The sequence below is a fragment of the Equus asinus genome, chromosome 4 (assembly GCF_041296235.1).
Source record: "Equus asinus isolate D_3611 breed Donkey chromosome 4, EquAss-T2T_v2, whole genome shotgun sequence".
Taxonomy (NCBI): domain Eukaryota; kingdom Metazoa; phylum Chordata; class Mammalia; order Perissodactyla; family Equidae; genus Equus; species Equus asinus.
In genome coordinates, this window is record NC_091793.1 from 69,293,141 (window position 1) to 69,315,865 (window position 22,725).

General features: G+C 44.2%; 1 protein-coding gene across 3 annotated transcripts in view; it reads left to right on the plus strand.

Annotated features, from left to right (window-relative positions):
- Window positions 1–6,017: 6,017 nt before the first annotated feature.
- LOC123285332 (transmembrane protein 177-like) overlaps window positions 6,018–22,725 on the plus strand; it is a 40,870-nt gene continuing 24,162 nt past the window's right edge. For all 3 annotated transcript variants that reach the window (XM_070507460.1, XM_070507461.1, XM_070507463.1), the window contains exon 1: window positions 6,018–22,725. The gene's annotated coding sequence lies outside the window, so the exon portion shown is untranslated.

Sequence of the window (22,725 nt, forward strand, 5' to 3'; positions counted from 1 at the left end):
TAATGGATGAGTTTAGAATCTAGAACATCAGAGATGGAAGGACATGGGATGTCATCTGGCCCCGTCCTGGTAAATATGTGTGTAGTCCCTGCAAATTTCACATGTGCATGCAGTTTCCTTGCCTTTTATTAATAGGGGGAAATAACAGTATTGACTTTATGAGATTGTTGTGGGGTTAAATGAGATGGTAATACTCTGGGCATGAGAGAGAGCTTTCCAGACGGTGAGGAGGATGACACATTGCACTAGGAACACTGAGGCTCTCTCTTTGAGCAGGGTTTGGGGGATGGGTCAGGGTGAATGTTTAAAGAGAGGGATGGCTGGAGTGTGGGCCTCCCTGAAGGCAGAGGCTCAATGCTCTCTCACATCCCTTCCAAAGACGTGGAGGACTCGGTCTCAGGACTCCTTGTCCAGACCTTGCAGCCTTCCCCTTTGTGGTCAGACCACAGGCCATTTGCCCTTCTCTCACTCAATGGTACCACAGAGAGGGTTTTGTCACAAAGGCAAGGAGCCCTGCTTCTCCTGAGGACGTCTCACAGAAGGCTCCCTTACCCAGGAGCACTGAGGAAAGGGGCAGCCACTTCCCTCGGACATGGAGAACCCACAGCGCCCTCCCCTTCCTCCTCACAGTGCAGCCCGTCAGAGCAAGCACCTCAGCCAAAGGCTGTGGGCAACAGGCAGACCAGGAGGCAAAGCCTGGCATTAAAAGATGGGCAGAGCCGCTCTCTCAGGAAGCTGGACCAGGGAGTAGAGACTGTGCAAGTTAGCAACAGGAACAGAAGCTGGACGGTTATGAAGTAGAGGGGTTGAGTGGGGCAGCCACGCTGGGCCCAGAGCAACTGAAGTTAGGATGCAGTGAGGACATGGGTTTGTGGCATTTGGAAAACACAAGAGATAAAGCAGATGCACCAACAGACAGCAAGAGGTGGGTCAGGATGGAACCCAAGCGTGCCTATCCCAAGCTGCCCACTCCGAGCCAGCCCAGTACCAGGGCCTGGCTAACCACAACCCTCTTTTTTCTGAAGAAGTTGAAGGGAGTCTGCTCCTTATCACCAAAGAGCCTCCTCAGATCTCAGGACTTAGCCCAGGCACGGACACTGGCGTCTGGTGACACATTCTCCAACAGTCGTGTCTTCAAAAAGTGTTTCTTTACAGACCCTCTGTTTGCAGGAAGTTAGTTAAAGCCATTGTGAAAAGACTTTAGAGGAAGCAACGCAAAAGAAAGACCTTGAGGTGTATATAGAAGGTCATCAAAAGATGCTTACTGCCCCAGTAACCAACAGTGCAAGCCCTTACACACACACACACACACACACACACACACACACACACACACCCTGCCCCAGGTCCAGCTGTCAATATCTCAACAGCTAGAGGCCCATAAAAGGTGGGCCCCTTCTTTATGTGCTTACTCTCTGATGACAGAAGTTCACCCGGGTCAAGGCTGAACCTTGGGACAGGCTACGCTAAAGATCCCCATTGCCTGGAGCTCCAAGCTGGCCACCCTGGGGGCACCAATGGTTCTGCCACTGTCCCTGACACCATGGTCTTCCAGAAGCTCTAGCTTCAGCTTCAGGCTGATGCATCCGCATCCAATTACAAGGCTGACCAGATGCGCGGGGCCTGTCCTGTAACTTCCAGCTAATTACTCTGGACCTTTAACTGAACCATTTACCCACATTTCCCTAGATCCTAAGTCTAGAGTACTTACCAAGACTAATCTCATCTCATCCCAGAGTGCTGTTTACCTCCACCACCACCAGAAAACATGCTGGATTAGCAGAGAGGCTAACAGAAGAGACAGGAACTTGGTTACTACCCACATCGGCTGTTCACGTTATGACCCACAAGTAGGAGGACCACCAATGAGCAGTCAGGTAAGGAAACATCTTTTTTCTCTTTCCCATCCTTCCTACCCAATGAATAAGCCCCAGGAAAGAGCTATGGGAGGGACAGCGACCACATACCCCACTCGAAGCTGTTGGAGCCACAGGTCTAGTCTACACTGGGGGTGGGGTGCTGACGTGGTAGAGGCAGCTCTGTGTGAACTAAGGGACTGAAGTTTTAAAACAGACAATGAGACTGAGTCTTAACCAACATGATAATGTCTCATAATGGATATTGACTGACAAATTATAGATTTGGACTGTGCATCATTAGGGAGCCTGCTAGTAAGCAGGAAATCAGATAGTTTAAATATAGTTGGTAGCAATCATTGGAAAAAGAAAGTCATTTCATTTCTCCCTCTATGAGCTGATATTACTCAAACTATTCACACTATAGTCATCACCAGAAGTCCCAGCTTCTGATGTCAAAAAGACATTAAAGAATGATAGTTGGTGGAAAAACAAGGATCATGGAAGTTAAGGGGGGTGTGCAGTGCAGCTGAGGCGAGGGACCCAGGATCTGATTTGGTCCCCTCAGTCAGTATTACAATACACAGTGTGGCATGTTAAAGTTAGTAAGAGAATGTTGTATATTGTGGCAGTAATGGAAGCTGGTACCTCAGAAAAGACAAGAAAAAAGAAAATCTTTTGTATTAGAACAAGATTTGTGTAAGTATTTTGTTAAGCTGGAGTTATATTGAAAGTAATGATATGATTCCATGACATTTTAAAAATATGTCTTTTCTGGGTCTGCCTCTGGCGTGGCTGCTGTGCTGTTGCCCTCCCCCAGTATCAAACAGATGGATCTAATGTGTTCCCAAAGCACCTCGATTTTGGTCTCAAATACAATTCCCTAGCAAAAGGAAGCAGGAAGCCCTGGAAAGTATCTGATTCTACATCTCAGAGCAAGGATAATAAAGGTGGGCCTGGAGCATCAATTTGTTGTCAGAATGAAAGTATGCTTCCAAACCATCGAGGGCAATTTTAAAAGATAAAGGAACAGGTTTAAAAGGGCTCCCACTGAGCAAGCTGTAACAATCTTGGCATTAGAAAGAAGACAGTAGTTCTCTGCAGAGTCTAGGAGTCATGCCAAAAAGAAAAGAAAAAAAAGGCATGTACAAGTGATGTCAGCATCATGGCAGAGTGACCTTGCCTGGGACTCTCTCCCCTCCAACATACAACAAAAAGGAGCAATCATATTCCAACAAAAAATAGCCTAATAGCACAGGAATCCTCAGAGACACACAGCAGCCAAAGAACAGAGGGCGGAGAGGCTGAAGCCCCCCTCAGAGGAGCAGGAAGGGGGTAAGAGAGAACTTCGCTCCCTCCCCTAAAGACTGGGATCACTGCCATGGGAAGGTCCATGAGGGAAGGAGTGGGGGAGGGGCCGCGCATCAGCAGGATCACCCAGGACTCCCTAGGGTCCTTGCAGACCAGACAGATGCCCTCTAATGCGATGAAAGCTTTCGTGTGGGGTGACCTCATCAAGCCAAGACCCCAGGAGACCAGATAGCAAGAGCTGGCCGGGAAACTGGATCTCCGCAAAAGAGAAAGCACCCCCCAACTCTCCAACCTGTGCTGTGCCACACCATCTTGGCTGAAGGCGGAGGGCTCAGAATACACAGCTCTCAACCCACATCTAGTGGCGACAGGCTGTAACTGAAACAGAATAATATCACTATGCCGAAAAACCGTTCTAGCATCAAACAATTCATAAAAGCTCCAGACCAGAGGGAAAACAAGCACCCAGAATGATGTCCTGAGGACTCAGAAATAAGTAAACTAAAGGACAATGAATTCAGAATAGCTATGGTCAAAAAATTCAATGAGGTAAAGGAAAATATAAAGAAACAAGTCAAGGAGTTCTGGAGTTACTTCACAAAAAGATTGAAACTATAAAGAAGAATCAATCAGAAATACTAGAGATGAAAAATACAATGGAAGAAATAAAACATAATATGGGTTCCCTGAATACCCATGTGGATGCCATAGAGGAGCAAATCAGCATAATCAAAGATAGACAGGTTGAATGGCTCCTGACAGAGGAAGAGAGAGAACTAAGACTAAAAATAAATGAAGAAAATCTCTGAGAAATAGCCGACTCAATGAGGAAATGCAATATAAGAATTGTAGCTATCCTCGAGGGCGAAGAAAAGGAGAATGGAGCAGAAAGCATGCTCAAAGAAATAATAGCAGAGAACTTCCCAAATCTAGGGAATGAGAGAGAAATGTGTGTGAAGGAAGCTTTCAGATCTCCTAGATATGTCAATGTAAAAAGACCTACTGCTAGGCACATAGTAGTAAAAATGGAAAAAGTGAATGACAAAGAAAGAATACTCAGGACAGCAAGGCAGAAGAAAATAACCTACAAAGGAATCCCTATCAGACTTTCAGCAGATTTCTCTGCAGAAACCTTACAAGCAAGGAGAGATTGGAATGACATATTCAAAACTTTAGAAGATAAAAGTCTTCAGCCAAGAATACTCTATCCAGCAAAAACATCCTTCAGATATGAGGGAGAAATTAAATCTTTCCCAGAAAAACAAAAGCTAAGGGACTTCGTAGCCACAAGACTCCCCCCTCCACACACACACAAGAAATCCTCAAGAAGGCCCTCATACCTGAAAAAAGAAAAAAAAGGGAGAAAGCGATCACAAAACACAGTAAGGAGACAAATAGATAGAATCAGAAGAGGATAGCAAACATTCAACTATAGCATTAGGATAAAGGGAAGGAGAACACCAAAAACAAAGACAATCTTGTCACTTTAACCACAAACTCACAACACAAGTTGGAATAAGAGATGAAAATAATAACTTAGGAGGGGAGGAGGAAAGGGACTGGATCAGTTTAGGCTAAGGAAATAAGAGGCCACCAAAAAATGGACTATGTTATGCATGAGATTCTGAATACAAACTTCAGGGTAGCCACTAAACTAAAAAACAGAACAGAGACACAAAGAATAAACAAGGAAAAAGCTAAGAAACCCAGCATAAGAAACTGCAGGAGTCAATGGGTAGGCCAAAACACACAGGATGAAAAACAATGGAAAGGCAGGAAAACTGGAAAAGGAGTGACAGAATGACAGCATTAAGCCCTCATGCATCAATAATCACCCTCAATGAAAACGGATTGAACTCTCAAATAAAAAGACACAGAGTGGCAAGATGGATTAAAGAACAAGATCCAACAATCTGTTGCCTCCAGGAAACACACCTCAGCTCCAATGACAAATACAGGCTAAGAGTGAAGGAGTGGAAGACGATACTCCAAGCTAATGGCAAACAAAAGAAAGCAGGTGTCACAATACTTCTATCAGACAAAGTAGATTTCAAGATAAGGCAGGTAAAGAAAGACATAGATGGTCAGTATATAATGATCAAAGGGACACTACATCAAGAAGAAATAACACTTATAAATATCTATGCACCCAACACAGGAGCACCGAAGTTCATAAAGCAACTATTAACAAACCTAAAAAAATATCAAAATTAACACAATAATAGTAGGGGACCTCAACACCCCACTCACATCATTGGACAGATGATCCAGACAGAAAATCAACAAGGAAACAGTGGAATTAAATGAAAAGCTAAAACAGTTGGACTTAATAGACATATATAGAACACTCCATCCAAAAAGAATACACATTCTTCTCAAGTGTGCAGGGAACATTCTCAAGGATAGACCATATGTCAGGAAAAAAGGCAAGCCTCTATAAATTTTTTAAAAATTGAAATAATAACAAGCATCTTCTCTGATCATAATGCTATAAAGCTAGAAATTAATTACAAGAAAAAAGCTGAGAAAGGGACAAAGATGTGGAGACTAAACAATATGCTATTGAACAAGCAATGGATCGTTGAAATTAAAGAAGAAATAAAAAAATATCTGGAGACAAGTGAAAATGATAATATGCCATACCAACTCATATGGGATACAGCAAAAGATGTATTAAGAAGGAAATTCATTGCAATACAGGCACACCTTAACAAACAAGAAAAATCGCAAATAGGCAATCTCAAATTACATCTAACTGAATTAGAGAAAGAACAAACAAAGCCCAAAGTCAGCAGAAGGAGAGAAATAATAAAAATCAGAGCAGAAATAAATGCTATTGAAACAAAAAAAGGCAGTACAAAGGATCAATGAAACAAAGAGCTGGTTCTTTGAGAAGATAAATAAAATTGACAAACCCCTAGCCAGACTTACAAAGAAGAAAAGAGAGAAAGCTCAAATAAACAAAATCAGAAATGAAAGAGGGGAAATAACAACAGACCCCACAGAAATACAACGGAATATAAGAGAATACTACGAAAAACTATATGCCAACAAAATGGATAACCTAGAAGAAATGGATAAATACTTAGACTCTTACAATCTCCCAAAGCTAAGTCAAGAAGAAGCAGACAATCTGAACAGACCAATCGCAAGGAAAGAGATTGAAACAGCAACCAAAAGCATCCCAAGAATAAAACCCCAGGACCCGATGGCTTTCCTGGGGAATTCTACCAAACTTTCAAAGAGGATTTAATACCTATACTTTTCAAGCTATTCCAAAAAGTTAGGGAAGATGGAACACTTCCTAACACATCCTGTGAGGCCAACATCACGCTGATACCAAAGCCTGACAAGGACAGCACGAAAAAGGAGAACTACAGGCCAATGTCGCTGATGAAGAAGATGCAAAAATTCTCAACAAAATTTTGGCAACTCGAATTCAGCAATACATCAAAAGGATCATACATCATGATGAAGTGGGATTCATACCAGGGACACAGGGATGGTTCAACATTCACAAATCAATTAATGTGGTACACCACATCAACAAATTGAGGAATAAAAACCACATGATCATCTCAATAGATGCAGAGAAGGCATTTGACAAGATCCAACAGCCATTTATGATAAAAAAAAAACTCTGAACAAAACAGGGATACAAGGAAATTACCTCAACATAATAAAGGCTACATATGACAAACCCACAGCCAACATCATACTCAATGGGCAAAAACTGAGCGCCATCCCCCTGAAAACAGGAACAAGACAAGGATGCCCTCTGTCACCACTCTTATTCAACATAGTACTGGAGGTCCTGGCCAGAGCAATTGGGCAAGAGAAAGGAATAAAAGGAATCCAAATGGGGGGGAAGAAGTGAAACTCTCGCTGTTTGCAGACGACATGATCCTATATATAGAAAACCCCAAAGAATCCATTGGAAAACTTTTAGAAGTAATCAACAACTACAGCAAAGTTGCAGGGTATAAAATCAACTTACATAAATTGGTAGCATTTCTATACTCTAATAACGAACTAACAGAAAAAGAACTCAAGAACACAATACCATTCACAATCACAACAAAAAGAATAAAATACCTCAGGGTGAATTTAACTAAGGAAGTGAAAGACCTATACAATGAAAACCACAAGGCTTTCCTGAAAGAAATGGATGACGACATAAAGAGTTGGAAAGACATTCCATGTACATGGATTGGAAGAATAAACATAGTTAAAATGTCCATACTACCTAAAGCAATCTACAGATTCAACACAATCCCAATCAGAATCCCAATGACATTCTTTACAGAAATAGAACAAAGAATCCCAAAATTCATATGGGGCACAAAAGACCCCAAATTGCTAAAGCAATCCTGAGAATAAACAACAAAGCTGGAGGCATCACAATCCCTGACTTCAAAGCATACTACAAAGCTGCAGTAATCAAAACAGCATGGTACTGGGACAAAAACAGGTGTACAGATCAATGGAACAGAATTGAAAGCCCAGAAATAAAACCACACATCTATGGACAGCTAACCTTCCACAAAGGAGCTGAGGGCCTACAATGGAGAAAAGAAAGTCTCTTCAACAAATGGTGCTGGGAAAACTGGAAAGCCACATGTAAAAGAATGAAAATTGACCATTCTTTTTCACCATTCACCAAAATAAACTCAAAATGGACCAAAGACCTAAAGGTAAGACCTGAAACCATAAGGCTTCTAGAAGAAAATGTAGGCAGTACACTCTTTGACATCAGTATTAAAAGGATCCTTTAGGACACCATGTCTTCTCAGACAAGGGAAACAATAGAAAGAATAAACAAATGGGACTTCATCAGACTAAAGAGTTTCTTCAAGGCAGGGGAAAACAGGATTGAAACAAAAAACCAAGCCATTAATTGGGAAACAAATATTTGCAAATCATATATCTGACAAAGGGCTAATCTCCATAATATATAAAGAACTCAACAACAAAAAGTCAAACAACCCGATCAAAAAATGGGCAGGAGACATGAACAGACATTTCTCTAAAGAAGATATACAATGGCCAATAGGCACATGAAAAGATGTTCATCATCACTGATCATCAGGGAAATGCAAATCAAAACTACACTAAGATATCACCTTACACCCTTTAGAACGGCAAAAATAACCAAGACAAAAAGTAACAAATGTTGGAGAGGTTGTGGAGAAAAAGGATCCCTCATACACTGCTGGTGGCAATGCAAACTGGTGCAGCCACTATGGAAAACAGTATGGAGATTTCTCAAAAAATTAAAAATAGAAATACCATATGACCCAGCCATCCCACTACTGGCTATCTATCCAACGAGCTTGGAGTCAGCAATTCCAAAAGTCCCATGCACCCCTATGTTCATTGCAGCATTATTTACAATAGCCAAGATGTGGAAGCAACCTAAGTGCCCATCAACTGATGATTGGATAAAGAAGATATGGTATATATATATAATGGAATACTACTTAGCCATAAAAAAGAATAAAATCATCCCATTCACAACATGGATGGACCTTGAGGGAATTATGTTAAGTGAAATAAGCCAGATAGAGAAGGACAATCTCTGTATGACTCCACTCATATGAGAATTTTAAACACGTGGACAAAGAGAACAGATTAGTGGCTACCAGGGGAAAGGGGGTTTTGGGGATGGGAACAAAAGGTGAAGGGGTGCACCTACAACATGATTGACAAACAATAATGTACAACTGAAATTTCACAAGATTGTAACCTATCAAAACTCAATAAAAATTAACTTTAAAAAAATCACAAATTTAGGGGCCAGCCCTGTGGCCGAGAGGTTAAGTTCACGTGCTCTGCTTTGGCGGCCCAGGGATTCATCAGTTCAGATGCTGGGCGCAGACATGGCACCGTTCATCAGGTCATGCTGAGGCAGCATCCCACATGCCACAACTAGAAGGACCCACAGCTAACAATACACAACTATGTACTGGGGGACTTTGGGGAGAAAAAGGAAAAATAAAATCTTTAAGAAAAAAAAAGGCATGTAAAAGTTTCAATGTTTACAGTATGTTGACAAAGCCAAACTATATGCATACTATATATGTTTTAATCATCATCAAAACTTCATAATTTCTAATCAAATAGCTAAAAGGTTCATTGCAGTCCTGGTAGGGGATGCAGAATCTCATCAGCCCTACTCAGGCAACAAAATGAGAAATTGTGTAAGATTTCACTCTTACAAAAAAAAGGAAAGATATAGGTTTGGAAAGTCCAGTTACCTCCACAGTGACTGAGCCTAATAGACACCAACTCATGATGAATCACCCTGGAAACCATTCTGGAACCCCGTCCTGGGCAAGAATATCCCACCAAGAGTTCAACCCACAGCACCTCAGTGTGAAGTGGCCTGAGATGATGGTTCTGTGCCCCTAGGTTGGGAGAGCATGTTTGTAATGTCAGGATGAATAAAAGAATCTACCTGAATTGATACTTTGGTGTTGGTTAGGTTATCGTAATAACAAGTTTCATTCCACTGCTAAATATGTACTTCAATTTAAGATGTGCCAAACAGGTAAGAGATTGTGTTACATTTCTGAGTCTCTTTTACTAGACTTACAAGAGATGCTAAATGGTCTAGGAAGATTTTGCCTATTAGATTTAAAAGACTACTGGGGAGGGGGGGTGTTGGTGTATTTAAGAGAATCACCTAAATTCAATTTGAAAGTCTGGTTTGAAACGTCTAAGGGAATTTGATCAATTAAGTACAGAAGTGGTGTGGTATAATTAAGGAGGAGTTACTCTGTTAAACCCATGGTTAATTGAAAGTTAATCAAAGAACATGTAGAAAAAATTCTTATTTTTATACAAAAAATAATGGATTTAGTAATAAAATAATTATATTTGTAAATTGAGATTTTAGGCTTAGAAGACGGGATATTTAAACTTGATACTTTTAATCAACTGAATAGTAATTAAAACATAACTCTCAGGGCCAGCCCAGTGGCTTAGTGGTTAAGTTCATATGCTCTGGTTCGGCAGCCTGGGGTTGGCAGGTTCGGATCCCGGGCACAGACCTACACACTGCTCATCAAGCCATGCTGTGGTGGAGTCCTGCATACAAAATAGAGGAAGATTGGCATGATGTTAGCTCAACGACAATCTTCCTCAAGCAAAAAGAGGAAGATTAACAACAGATGTTAGCTCAGGGCCGGTCTTCCTCACAAAAAAAACCATAACTCCTGAGTATTCCTTTCATGCCCAAAAGCCCCCTCAGAAAATTTTCTAGGAAGAAATAAAAAATCTGAAAAGACCTGTAACAAGTAAGGATATTGAATCAGTAATCAAAAATCTCCCAACAAAGAACAGCCCTAGAACTGATGGCTTCACTGATAAATTCTACCAAATATTTAAAGAAGAACTAATACCAATCCTTCTAAAACTTTTCCAAAAAATTGAAGAGGAGGGAACACTTCCTAACTCATTCCATGGACCAGCACTACCCTGATACAAATGCCAGACAAAAGTCACTACAAGAAAAGAAAACTTCATGGGGCCAGCCTGGTTAAGTTCACACATTCTGCTTCTCAGCGGCCCAGGGTTTGATCTGAATGATCCTGGGTGCAGACATGGCACCGCTTGGCACACCATGCTGTGGTAGGCATCCCACATATAAAGTAGAGGAAGATGGGCACAGATGTTAGCTCAGGACCAGATTTCCTTAGCCAAAAAGAGGAGGATTGGCAGTAGTTAGCTCAGGGCTAATCTTCCTCAAAAAAAAAAAAAGAAAAGAAAACTTCAGGCCAATATCCCTTATGAACCTTGATGCAAAAGTCCTTTAAAAATACTAGCAAAGCAAAATCAGCAGCATGTTAAAGGGATTAGACCAAGTGTGATTTACTCCTCAATGCAAGGATGGTTCAACACACAAAATTTGATCACTGTAACACACCACATTAACAGAATGGAGGATAAAAACCACGTGATCATCTCAATTGAGGCAGGAAAAGCAATTGACAAAATTCAACACCATTTCATGAAAAAAACACGCAACAAACTTGGAAGAGAAGGAAATTGCCTGAACATAATAAAGGCCATATATGAAAAACCCCAGCAAACATCATACTCACTGGTAAAAGACTGAAATCTTTTTCCCTACAATCTGGAACAGGACAAGAGTGCCTACTCCCACCAGTTCTATTCGATTTGGTAATAGAAGTTCTAGCCAGAGCAATTAGGGAAGGAAAAGAAATAAAAGGTACCTAAATTGGAAAGGAAGAAGTAAAATTATTTCTGTTCACAGATGATATGATCTTATATGTAGAAAACCCTAAAGATTCCACACAAATCCAGTTAAAGTGAGTAAATGAATTCAGCAAACTAGCATGATACAAAGTCAACACACAAAAATCAGTTGCTCTACACTAACAATGCATAATCTGAAAAGGAAATTATGAAAACAATTCCATTTACAATAGCAACAAAAAGAATGAAATACTTAAGAATGAACGTGAACAAAGAGATATAATGAAAACTACAAAACCTCACTGAAAGAAATTGAAGAAGACAAATAAATGGAAACACATCCATGTTCACGGATTGGAAGACTGAATATTGTTGATGTCAATAGTACTGAAAGCAATCTACACATTCAATGCAATCCTTATCAAAATCCCAATGATGTTTTTTGAAGAAATAGAAAAATCTATCCTAAAATTTGTATGGAATCTCAAGGGACCCTGAACAGCCAAAACAATCCTGAAAAAGAACAAAGCTGAAGGAAAGTATGAAATCACACTTTCTGATTTCAAACTTATTACAAAGCTACAGTAATCAAAACAATGTGGTACTGGCATAAAGACAGACATACAGACCAATGGAACAGAAAAGACAGTCCAGAAATAATCCTTGCGTATGGTCAAATGATTTTTGACAGGGTGCTTAGACCATTCAGTGAGGAAATGACAGTTTTTTCAACAAATGTTGCTGGGAATACTGGATATCCACATGCAAAAGAATGAAATAGGACCCTTACCTAACACCATATATAGAAAATTAACTCAAAATGGATCAAAGACCTAAATTTAAGACCTAAAACTAGACAACTCTTAGAAGAAAACATAGGGCAAAAACATCACGACTCTGGATTTGGCAATGATGTTTTAGATTTTGCACTGGAAATAAAAGAAAAAATAGACAAATTGGACTTCATGAAAATTTAAATTTTTGTGCATCAAAAGACACTATCCACAGAGTAAAAAGGCAACCCACAGAATAGGAGAAAATATGTGCAAATCATATATCAGATAAGGGATTACTATCCAGAGTATACTGAGAACTCCTCAAACTCAACCACACACACACACACAAACCCAACTCAAAAATGAGCAAAGGACTTGAATAAACATTTCTCCAAAGAAGATGTACAAATGTCCAATAAGCACATGAGAAGATGCTCGATGTCACTAATTTTCAGGTAGATGCATTTCAAAACTACTCACACCCATTAGGATGGCTACTATCAAAAGAACAGAAAATAACAAGTGTTGACGAAGATGTGGAGAAATCGGAACCCTTGTGCACTGTTGGTGAGAATGAAAACAGTACAGCCTCTGTGGAAAACAGTTTGCTGGATCCTCAAAAAATTAAAAATAGAATTACCATGTGATTCAGCAATTCCACTTCTGGGCATACACCCGAGAGAATTGAAAGCAGGGTCTTGAAGAGATATTTGCACACTCAGGTTCACAGCAGCATCATTCACAGTAGCTAAAAGGTGGAAGCAACCCAAGTGTCCATCAGCAGATGAATGGATAAGCAAAACGTGGTAAATACATACAATGGAATATTATTCAGCCGTAAAAAGGAAGGAAATTCTGATATATGCTACAACGTGGAAGAATCTTGAGGACATTATGCTAAGTAAAATAAGCCACTCACAAAAAGAGAAATACTGTATGATTCCATTTATAGGAGATACTTAGAATAGTCAAAATTATAGAGACAAGAATGTAGAATAGTGGTTGCCAGGGGCTCGGGGTGGGCGCAGGAAGTGGGGAGTTACTGTTTAATGGGTACAGAGTTTCAGTTTTACAGGATGGAAGGTTATGGAGGTGGAGAGTGGTGATGTTTGCACAACATTATGAATGTATTTAGTATACTTCAGTCCAAAAAGTCAAGACGGTAGATATGTATATTTTACCACAATGAAAAACCACCACCATCAGATGCCCTGTAAGCCATCATTCCCTGGGTGCCTGTCCCTGTATTTATTTCCCGTTTCTCCCCTAATCTAGTCCCAGTCACCCACCACTCGCAGGCCTCCCAAACCTCACTGCGACCTTTAGAATGCTTGATCAACCATCACCGAATTCCCCACACTGTCACCTCCTCTGAACATTCCCTTCCCTGGCTTGCTCTTCCCGAAGCTTGGCTCTCTTCCCTGAGGACACCCTAGCCGCCTCAAGTGAAGCCATTTTCTTCCCTGTGCTCCCTGGAAATCAGGGTAGAATAGGTGTCCTCTTTGCTCCCCGTGGCCATTTTCTCCTTCACAAAGCCCGGCTTCTTTGAAATGCACTCCATCAGACCGTTCCAGTACACTCCCGATCCTTGCTGCTGTTACCAACCCACCTCCTGGTCGCTCTCTCTCATTCTTGACTTATTTTAGTACCCGGATCCCTGTATTCTTTACCCCTTCCCTTTCACCACTCTTGCCAACTTCAACATTGGCAGAGACAATCCACCCAACATCTTGGCCTCTTGTAACCGAGCCTCCGTTTTTTATTGTACCTGGGATTTAATTTATAGAGGTGATTAAGGAACAACATAGAAAGGTCAGTACCGTTGAAAGAAGCATTTAGAGGAGGGGGCCGCCATGCCATGCAGGACCACATGGGGAACTTCCACGGTCCGTTAAGAAGCAGAAGGAGCGAGTGGAAAACATGGCCCAGAGCTTTAACTGTGGTTTCCACGGGAAGGAATGGCAAGGCAGGGGAGGGGAGTTTAAGCGCGTTTAGAATTGGATAGTTTGAATAATTTTGGCGGGGCTATGGGGGTGGTCTCTAGTTTGCCATACTTGACCCTGGGGTCATTTAGAGGAGGGGACAGACTGGCTTGGCTGTGAGGGTTAGGTAAAGGAGGCAGTTGGGGGTGTGGGCTCTGGACTGATTGGTTTGCATATGAATGGTGTGCTTGGGGTGGTGGGGGGGAGTCCTCTGCTGTCTCTAGGAATTAGCTAGTCCTGGAAGGGGCAGTCTCTCCGTGAATAGCAAGGCCCCTAAATTGTCATAAAATGTAGAAAATAAAAAACATGATTAATACAATTCTCAATTCTTAATAATCTCTTCCACCCCACCTCAGGCATGGACTTCCACAGTCATACTCTTGACTTGCCATCACCAATATTGATGCCACCTCTGGAGTGTCCATTTCAAGCCTCCTACCCTCTAATCACCACCTCCTTATGCTTTTGCTTGGCTTACTCTCGTGACCCCATTCCAACAATCCTTACGTTCCACTGGGCCAATGATCTTGCCACTTCTTCCCTCTGTAAAGTGCTTAGAAACAGTGCTGGGCACGTGGTACGCACCATCTAAGTGTTAAGCACATAGATCACCCCCAGGCCCTCACTATCCTCCTTTGCAAACGTTCTCACCTCCTTCGCCCGTTTCTCCTCACTCTGTACTTGACTGGCAAACTCCAGCTCTGGTTAAACCCTTTAGCTACCCATCCACCCATCCCTGCACCTGAGCGCCTGAACATTGTTGGAGAAAATCACATGACCGCACTAACTAGTCTCGCACTGCGTCTTTGACCCAGATCTCAAACGGGCACTCGATGCTGTCCAACAACCATTAGATTTTCCTGGGGATTCTTTCTCCCTCTTCAAATGGAAAGTTCACATCTTTTCTGCTTTCTTCAAACCTTCACCGCCCCCTCCTCACTACACTCTCAGCTGATGACCTCACTCCATATGTCACCGAGAACAAAGAAGCAGTCAGATAAGAACCACCTCATCTTCCCTCATAAAATCACTAGCCTGGGCCCTTGACCACAGCCTCCCCCTGTGTTTTCCAGTTTTATTGAGATATAATTGACATACAACATCGTGTATGTCTAAGGTGTACACGTGACGGTTTGACTGCAGCTTCCTCTTGTAACAGTGAAGAACTGTCTGATTTCTCTCCTCTCCCACTCGTGCCCTGGACCCCGTGCCCTCTCACCCACCCAGGGAATTCCTTCCTGCGGTGACCCCTCTCTCTGGCATCATCAATTTGTCTCTCTCAATGAGATCATCTCAATAACAGTATTCCTCAGTGAGATAATCATCATACAAGCACAACTTACAGAACAAACCCAAACCCTTCTCAGAGCCATTCTTCACAGCAGGGCTGCTGTGCTCCCTGCCTTCACTTCCTCCCACTCTCTCTCATCCTGTCAAACTACCCTGCTCACCTTCCACAAACAGTTCCTGCCGAGGTCACCAAGGACCAGCCACTGCCGTTAGAATAAAATGCAAGGGCCTCTCTCGGGCTGCCGGAGCCCAGCGATCTAGCCCCTGCCTACCTCTCCCCCTCCCCTCCTGGCCGGTCCTCTCACCACACTGTCTTCCAGCCACACTGGACTTTCCGCTCCTCAAACACACTGTCTCATTCCTGTCCTTGGGCCTTGGAACTAACCATCTTCTCTGCTGAGGATGTCGTTCACACAGATCTCCATCCAATCTCTCCCATCACTCAGGACTCAGCCCAAACACCCCCTCTTCAGAGAGGCCTTGCCTAGCCACCTTAGCTAAAGAATGCCTTTCCCTACAGCTGTATTTCCTTAGTAGCCTTGCCCTGCTGGAAATTATCTTATTTTCTTATGTTGCTAAATAAATGAGAAGCTTAAACAAATGTGTTGACTAAATAAGCAAACTTTTACCATAAGTTTCACCAAACACATCAGTAGCAGAAAGGAAGGGTGGTGAGTAGTCACAGCCCAGGTGAGCAGGTCCAGGGCCTTCACTTTCTTTCTTTTGCTGAAGAAGATTGGCCATGAGCTAACATCTGTTGCCAATCTTCCTTTTTTTTTTTTCTTCAATGTGAGCTGCTGCCACAGCATGGCCACTAACAGATAAATGGTATGGCTCTGTGCCCAGGAACCAAACCCAGACCACTGAAGCAGAGCATGCCAAATTTTTTTTTTTTTGAGTTATTGATAGGTTACAATCTTGTGAAATTTCAATTGTACATTAATGTTTGTCAGTCATGTTGTAGGTGCACCACTTCACCCTTTGTGCCCACCCCCCATCCCACCTTTCCCCTGGTATCCACTAAACTGTTCTTGGTCCATAGTTTTAAATTCCTCATATGTTCACTTCTTCCCTCCCTATTTGGATTCCTTTTATTCCTTTTTCTTGCCTGATTGCTCTGGCCAGGACCTCCAGTACTATGTTAAATAAGAGTGGTGATAGAGGGCATCCTTGTCTCGTTCCTGTTTTCAGGGGAATGGGGTTCAGTTTTTGCCCATGGAGTATGATGTTGGCTATGGGTTTGTCGTATATGGCCTTTATTATGTTGAGGTAGTTTCCTTCTATGCCCATTTTGTTCAGAGTTTTTATCATAAATGGCTGTTGGATCTTGTCAAATGCCTTCTCTGCATCTATTGAGATGATCATGTGGTTTTTATTCCTCAGTTTGTTGATGTGGTGTATCACGTTGATTGATTTGCGGATGTTGAACCATCCCTGTGTCCCTGGTATGAATCCCACCTGATCCTGATGTATGATTCTTTTGATGAATTGCTGAATTGTGGTTGCCAAAATTTTGTTTAGAATTTTTGCATCTATGTTCATCAGTGATATTGGCCTGTAGTTCTCTTTCTTCATGGTGTCCTTGTCAGGTTTTGGTATCAGCGTGATGTTGGCCTCATAGAATGTGTTAGGAAGTGTTCCATCTTCCCTAAGTTTTTGGAATAGCTTGAAAAGGATAGGTATTAAATCCTCTCTGAAAGTTTGGTAGAATTCCCCAGGAAAGCCATCTGGTCCTGGGGTTTTATTCTTTGGGATGTTTTTGATTGCTGTTTCAATCTCTTTCCTTGTGATTGGTCTGTTCAAATTGTCTGCCTCTTCTTGAGTGAGCTTTGGGAGATTGTAGGAGTCCAAGAATTTATCCATTTCCTCTAGGTTATCCATTCTGTTGGCATATAGTTTTTTGTAGTATTCTCTTATAATCCCTTGTATTTCTGCAGAGTCTGTTGCTATTTCTCCTCGCTCATTTCTGATTTTGTTTATTTGAGCTTTCTCCCTTTTTTTCTTTGTAAGTCTGGCTAGGGGTTTGTCAATTTTATTTATCTTCTCAAAGAACCAGCTCTTTGTCTCATTGATCCTTTCTACTGCCTTTTTCATTTCAATAGTATTTATTTCTGCTGTGATTTTTATTATTTCTCTCCTTCTGCTGACTTTGGGCTTCATTTGTTCTTTTTTCTCTAGTTCAGTTAGGTGTGCTTTAAGGTTGCTTATTTGGGATTTTTCTTGTTTGTTAAGATGTGCCTGTATTGCGATGAATTTTCCTCTTAATACAGCTTTTGCTGTATCCCATATGAGTTGGTATGGCACAGAGCATGCCAAATTTTAACCACTAGGCCACTGGAGCTGGCCCAGGGCCTTCACTTTTGCCCCTAAAATGCCTAGCCAGCCAACAGCCCAGAAGCGCCATTCGTGGACACATTTGTGGGCCTAGTTCACAAGGGCCTGGTTCACAACCCCCCAGTCACTCCTGGGCACTGTCCCTGGTCAGGGCCAGCTGGCAGGAGGAGGACAGCAGCTCCACGGCAGAAGCAGGCCCTTGCCCCCGGCCTATCTGGCCCACCTTCAGGCCTGCCCCTCCCAGACTCGGAGCAGGGCATTCCTGAAAAGAAGGAGAATCCCAGCAGAGGAGGAGAAGGAGCAAGAGAACCCACCAGACGGCAGCAGCAAAGTGCCGACGGACAGCAGCCTGGGGAGCCTGGGCCAATGGTGCTGGACGCTGGCCACCCTCCGGCCTCACCTAAGGGCTTTGTAAGGAGGCTTTGGGACTGTGCAGGCCTCAGCTCAGAGAGCCTTCCCCATGAACCCCAAGTCCCCCGAGGGGCCTCTCTCCAGGGCCTTTCCTTTCTTGTCATGGCTGCTCCCCCTCACCCTTTATGCCCCGTTCACTCTCACACTCAGAAGGGATCCGGCTGAGAAGCCTCGCCGGCTCCTGAAACAAGAGACCCAGTTTCTGCAGGGAAAGCGCCCCCACCTGCCCTCTTGTCCTGCCAGTGAGTTCCTATGAGTCTTCCTGAGCCCAGACACAAGGGCACCTCCCTGAGGACGACGTGCATTCTCTCCATGGTGGCCCCACCACAGGAGGAGGGGAGAGCTGTCTGCCCACGTGGGTTTGTTTGTGGTTTTGCTTTCTTGACTTGGAAGCTGCTTGAGGGCCGCGGCTCTTTCTTGTCCGTGTGTTACCACAGCACTTGGCACAGGGCAGGAGCTGCATGAACAAGTGAACGGACACCCCGGGAGTGCTGAGGGAGGAGTGGGTGGGGGTGGTCGTGTCCTCAAGCACACGATGGAGATGACCACATACTCTTTTTGGAAGCCCAGGCTTAAGCAAAACACCTGCCTATCCCGTGGGTTCCCACTCCCCATCCCTGAACACTAATCCTATGGGGCGCTTTAGTTGAATGAGTGATAAATGTTCTACCAGCTCTGCAGTGGGGTGGGCAACATACTTTTTCTTAATACGCATTTTTTGTTGAGGTAAAATTCACCATTTTAAAGTGTACAATTCAGTGGTTCTGAGTGTACTCACAATACGGTGCAGCCAGCACAGCCACCTAGTTCCAGCTCGCGCGCATCACTCCTGAAGGAAACCCGCACCGTTAGCAGTCACTCCTCCTCCCCATCCCCCACCCCTTGACAACCGCTCATCTGCTTTCAGTCTCAATGGATTTGCCTTTTCTGCACATTTTACAAAAGCGAATCATACAAAACATGGCCTTTTGTGATGGGCTTCTTTCACTTAGCATGTGTTCAAGGTCGTCCATGTGGGGCATGTATCAGCACTACATTCCTTTTCATGACCAAATAATGTCCCATCGTGTGGAATATGCCATATTCTGTTTCTCCATCCATCAACTGATGGACATTTGGGTTGTTTCCACCTTTTGGTTATTGTGATTACATGAACATTTGCGTACAAGTTTCTGTTTGAGTCCCTGCTCTCAACACTTTGGGGCTTTCTTCCTGGGAGTGAAATGGCTGGATCACATGGTCATTCTACGTTCAGCTCTGTGAGGAGCTCCAAACAGCTCTCTACAGTGGCTGAACCACTTTACATTCCCCCGGTAACGTTTGAGAGGCTCAGCTTCTCCACGTCCTCGCGCTTGTTATTCTCTGTGCGTTGCTTTGCTTTGTTTCGTTTTTATGGCCGTCCTAGTGGTTGTGAACTGGCATCCTATTGTGCATTTGACTTGTATTTCCCTAATAACTAATGACACTGAGCATCTTTTCATGTGCTTGTTGGCCATTTGTGTATCTTCTTTGGAGAAATGTCTATCAAGTTGTTTGCCCATTTTTTAATTGGATTATTTCTTTTTGTTGTTAGTTGTTAGGGGTTCTTTTTTTTTTAAGATTTTATTTTTTCTTTTTCTCCCCAAAGCCCCCCGGTACAGAGTTGTGTATTTTTAGTTGTGAGTCCTTCTAGTTGTGGCATGTGAGATGCCACCTCAGCATGGCCTGATGAGCGGTGCCATGTCCGTGCCCACGATTCACAGGCCCTGGGCCACCGAAGCACAGCGTGCAAACTTAACCACTCGGCCACGGGGCCAGCCCCTGTTAGGGGTTCTTGATATATTCTGAATATTAGACCCTTATCATATCTATGATTTGCAAATATTCTCTGGCATTAGGTCGACTGTCTTTTCACTTTTTTGATAATCTTCTTTGATGTGCAAATGTTTTGAATTTGAGGAAGTCCAGTTGGTCACCCTACTTTTTAAAGACACATATTTAAAAACCTTTTTATTATGGAAATTTCCAAACCTACAAAAAAGTAAAGCATAGTATAATGACCTCCCCTGAATTTGTCATGATGCTTCAACAACTACCAACATTTTGTCATGTCGTTTCATCTAAGCCCCTGCTTTTTGCTTGTTCTGTTTTGGCTGGAATGTTTTGAACTAACAGCAGACATCACGTCTGCACCTGTAAATACTTCAGCATGCAAGAAGACTTTTTGGTCTTCTCATGTACAGAGACATTATGCTTCATCCCACCTAACAAAATAATTCATTAATAACACCTAGTACTCAGTTCATATTCAGATTTCCCAAGTTGTCTCAAATATGTCTTTTTTACAGTTAGTGAACTAACTCCTGATTCAGGATCCCAACAAAAGGCGCATATTGCATTAAACTGCTATGTCTTTCAAGTCTGTTTTATTTTATGTCTCCTTTCTCTCCTTGTTTTTCATGCCATTGATTTGTTAGAGAAAGCACATCATTTGCCTTGTAGAGTATCTCACATTCTGGATCTGGCTGGGATCACATATTAAAACATTGTGTAACAGTATTTACATAGACAACTGAGCAGCCAAAGTTGGAGTCTCAGAAGCAGAACAGATCTTAACAATAACGGTTAATTGCTATCCGGCACAAACTCTGCTGGGCACTGTGCATACATGACTCCCTGAATCCCCGCAACAACCCCAGGAGGGAGGGAGTACTCCCATCCACATTTTACAGGTGAGAACTCGAGGCCCAGAGAGCTTAACCTGCCCAAGGTCACACAGCTAGTAAGGGCTGGAGCCGGGACTTCACCCAGCAGTCTGGCTCCAGCATCCCTGCTCCTCACCATCGCCAGATTCGCATCTGATCCGGGAAGCCCTTTGTGACAGGCAGGGTGCCTTTCATGGCCAAGACTGAAAGGAAACCCCAAGTCCTGTTCAGGGGCAAGTGAGTTGAAGTGTCATCCCCCCCTTAGTTATGCAAATGAGAGTGTCTAGGCAGGTTCTAGGACTAGAGGATAACAGGGCCCTTCGAGACAGATATTATTATCCTGACTTTAGAGACCAGGAAACTGAGGTCCAGAGAGGTGACATCCTTCACCCAAAGTCCCCCTGCTTCCTAAGGAAGGTCTCTTTGCCTGGGCTGCAGCCTCCCTAAGCGCTGATTCTGGGCTGAGGGACTGGCCCAGGGCTAGTGGGCAGCAACTCAAGGCCTAGCTTCTCCCCTAGTGACAGCAGGGTCCTCTCTGCCTGACCAGCCCAGACTCCACAAGGCACTGCTGGGCCAAGCCCAAGGACAGGGAATGCTGACCCCAAGGTGCCCCCATAGGATGCTCTACCTGAGGATTAGCTGTGACTCAGGTGTGATCCTGACTGACCCACTGCAGCCGGTCTCTTTGTGTTGGGAGCCCTGCAGCCAGGGCTGAGCAGCTGATTTGGCTGGAGACACACTGGTCCACAGGCTGCTAACCTTCCAAAGCCCCACCCCAATGCCCACACCTTCTGGGGCTCCTTACATCCTCACCTTTCCACCCGGGAGGTAAGCCGTACTTTTCTCCTCCCCTGGGGGCTGGAACGATGAGAAAGCTTGACACAGAGGCCAGATGCACTTGGCAGAATTTGTAATAAGCAGGAGCCGTAATGGGAAATGGACAGGGAGAGGCGTCCCATCTTGTTCCAGGGCTAGCTGGGGACACAGGAGCTGGGTACCCTGCCCAAGCGAGATGCCTCAGGTTCCTCATCTGTAAAATGGGGATAATCTACTTCAAGAGTCCACAGTCTTTTTTCGTAGAGGGCCAGGTAGTATATATTTTAGGCTTCCCGGGCCAAACTGTCTGCGTTCCACGCACGCAACCCCGTCCTTCCGGGGACGCAGGCAGGGACCACCCGCAAAGGAACGGGCCTGGCTGGGTCCCAGTAAGCGGCGCGCTGGGCTTGGGCGCAGGCACGTCCATCCCTGATCTTCGCCCTCATGGAGCTTCAGGGAAGGTGAGGCGACAGATGTGTCGCTGCTCTGTGGGCTGTACAGTGAGGATCACATGGCGGGCGGTGAACGTGATAATAAAGCTCAGAGCCCCGCAGGCGAAGGCGGTTCCAGACAGGAAAGGACACGGACCGGCAGTCAGGCGGACGTGGGCTCTGCCACAGGCCGCCTGCTGACCCCCGCGGGGCCGCCGTCCCCTCGAGGCCAGAACGGGACGATCACGGCCGCCTCTCAGGCGCAGAGATGGACCGCTCCCCGCGCCGCTCTGCCAGCGGCCGGCGACCACTCAAGGCGCGGACCCGCCCCGAGGCGCCCAGTGGGGGCGGAGCCTGCCGCGCGCGCGGGAGCCCCAGACGGCCCCGCCGCTCTGCACCGGCCCCGCCCCTCTCCACCGGCCCCGCCCCAGGGCGTGCTCTGCGCCTGGCCCCGCCTCTCTGAGCCCCCACCCCAGAATGTGCTTCGCTGAGTCTGGCCCCGCCCCCAGGGCCCCAGCCGGCGTGCTTTGGGCCTGACCCCCGCCCCCAGAGCGTGCCTTCAGCCTGGCCCCGCCCGGCGCACGTGTCGTGGCGTTTAAGCTGCGGCGCAGGAG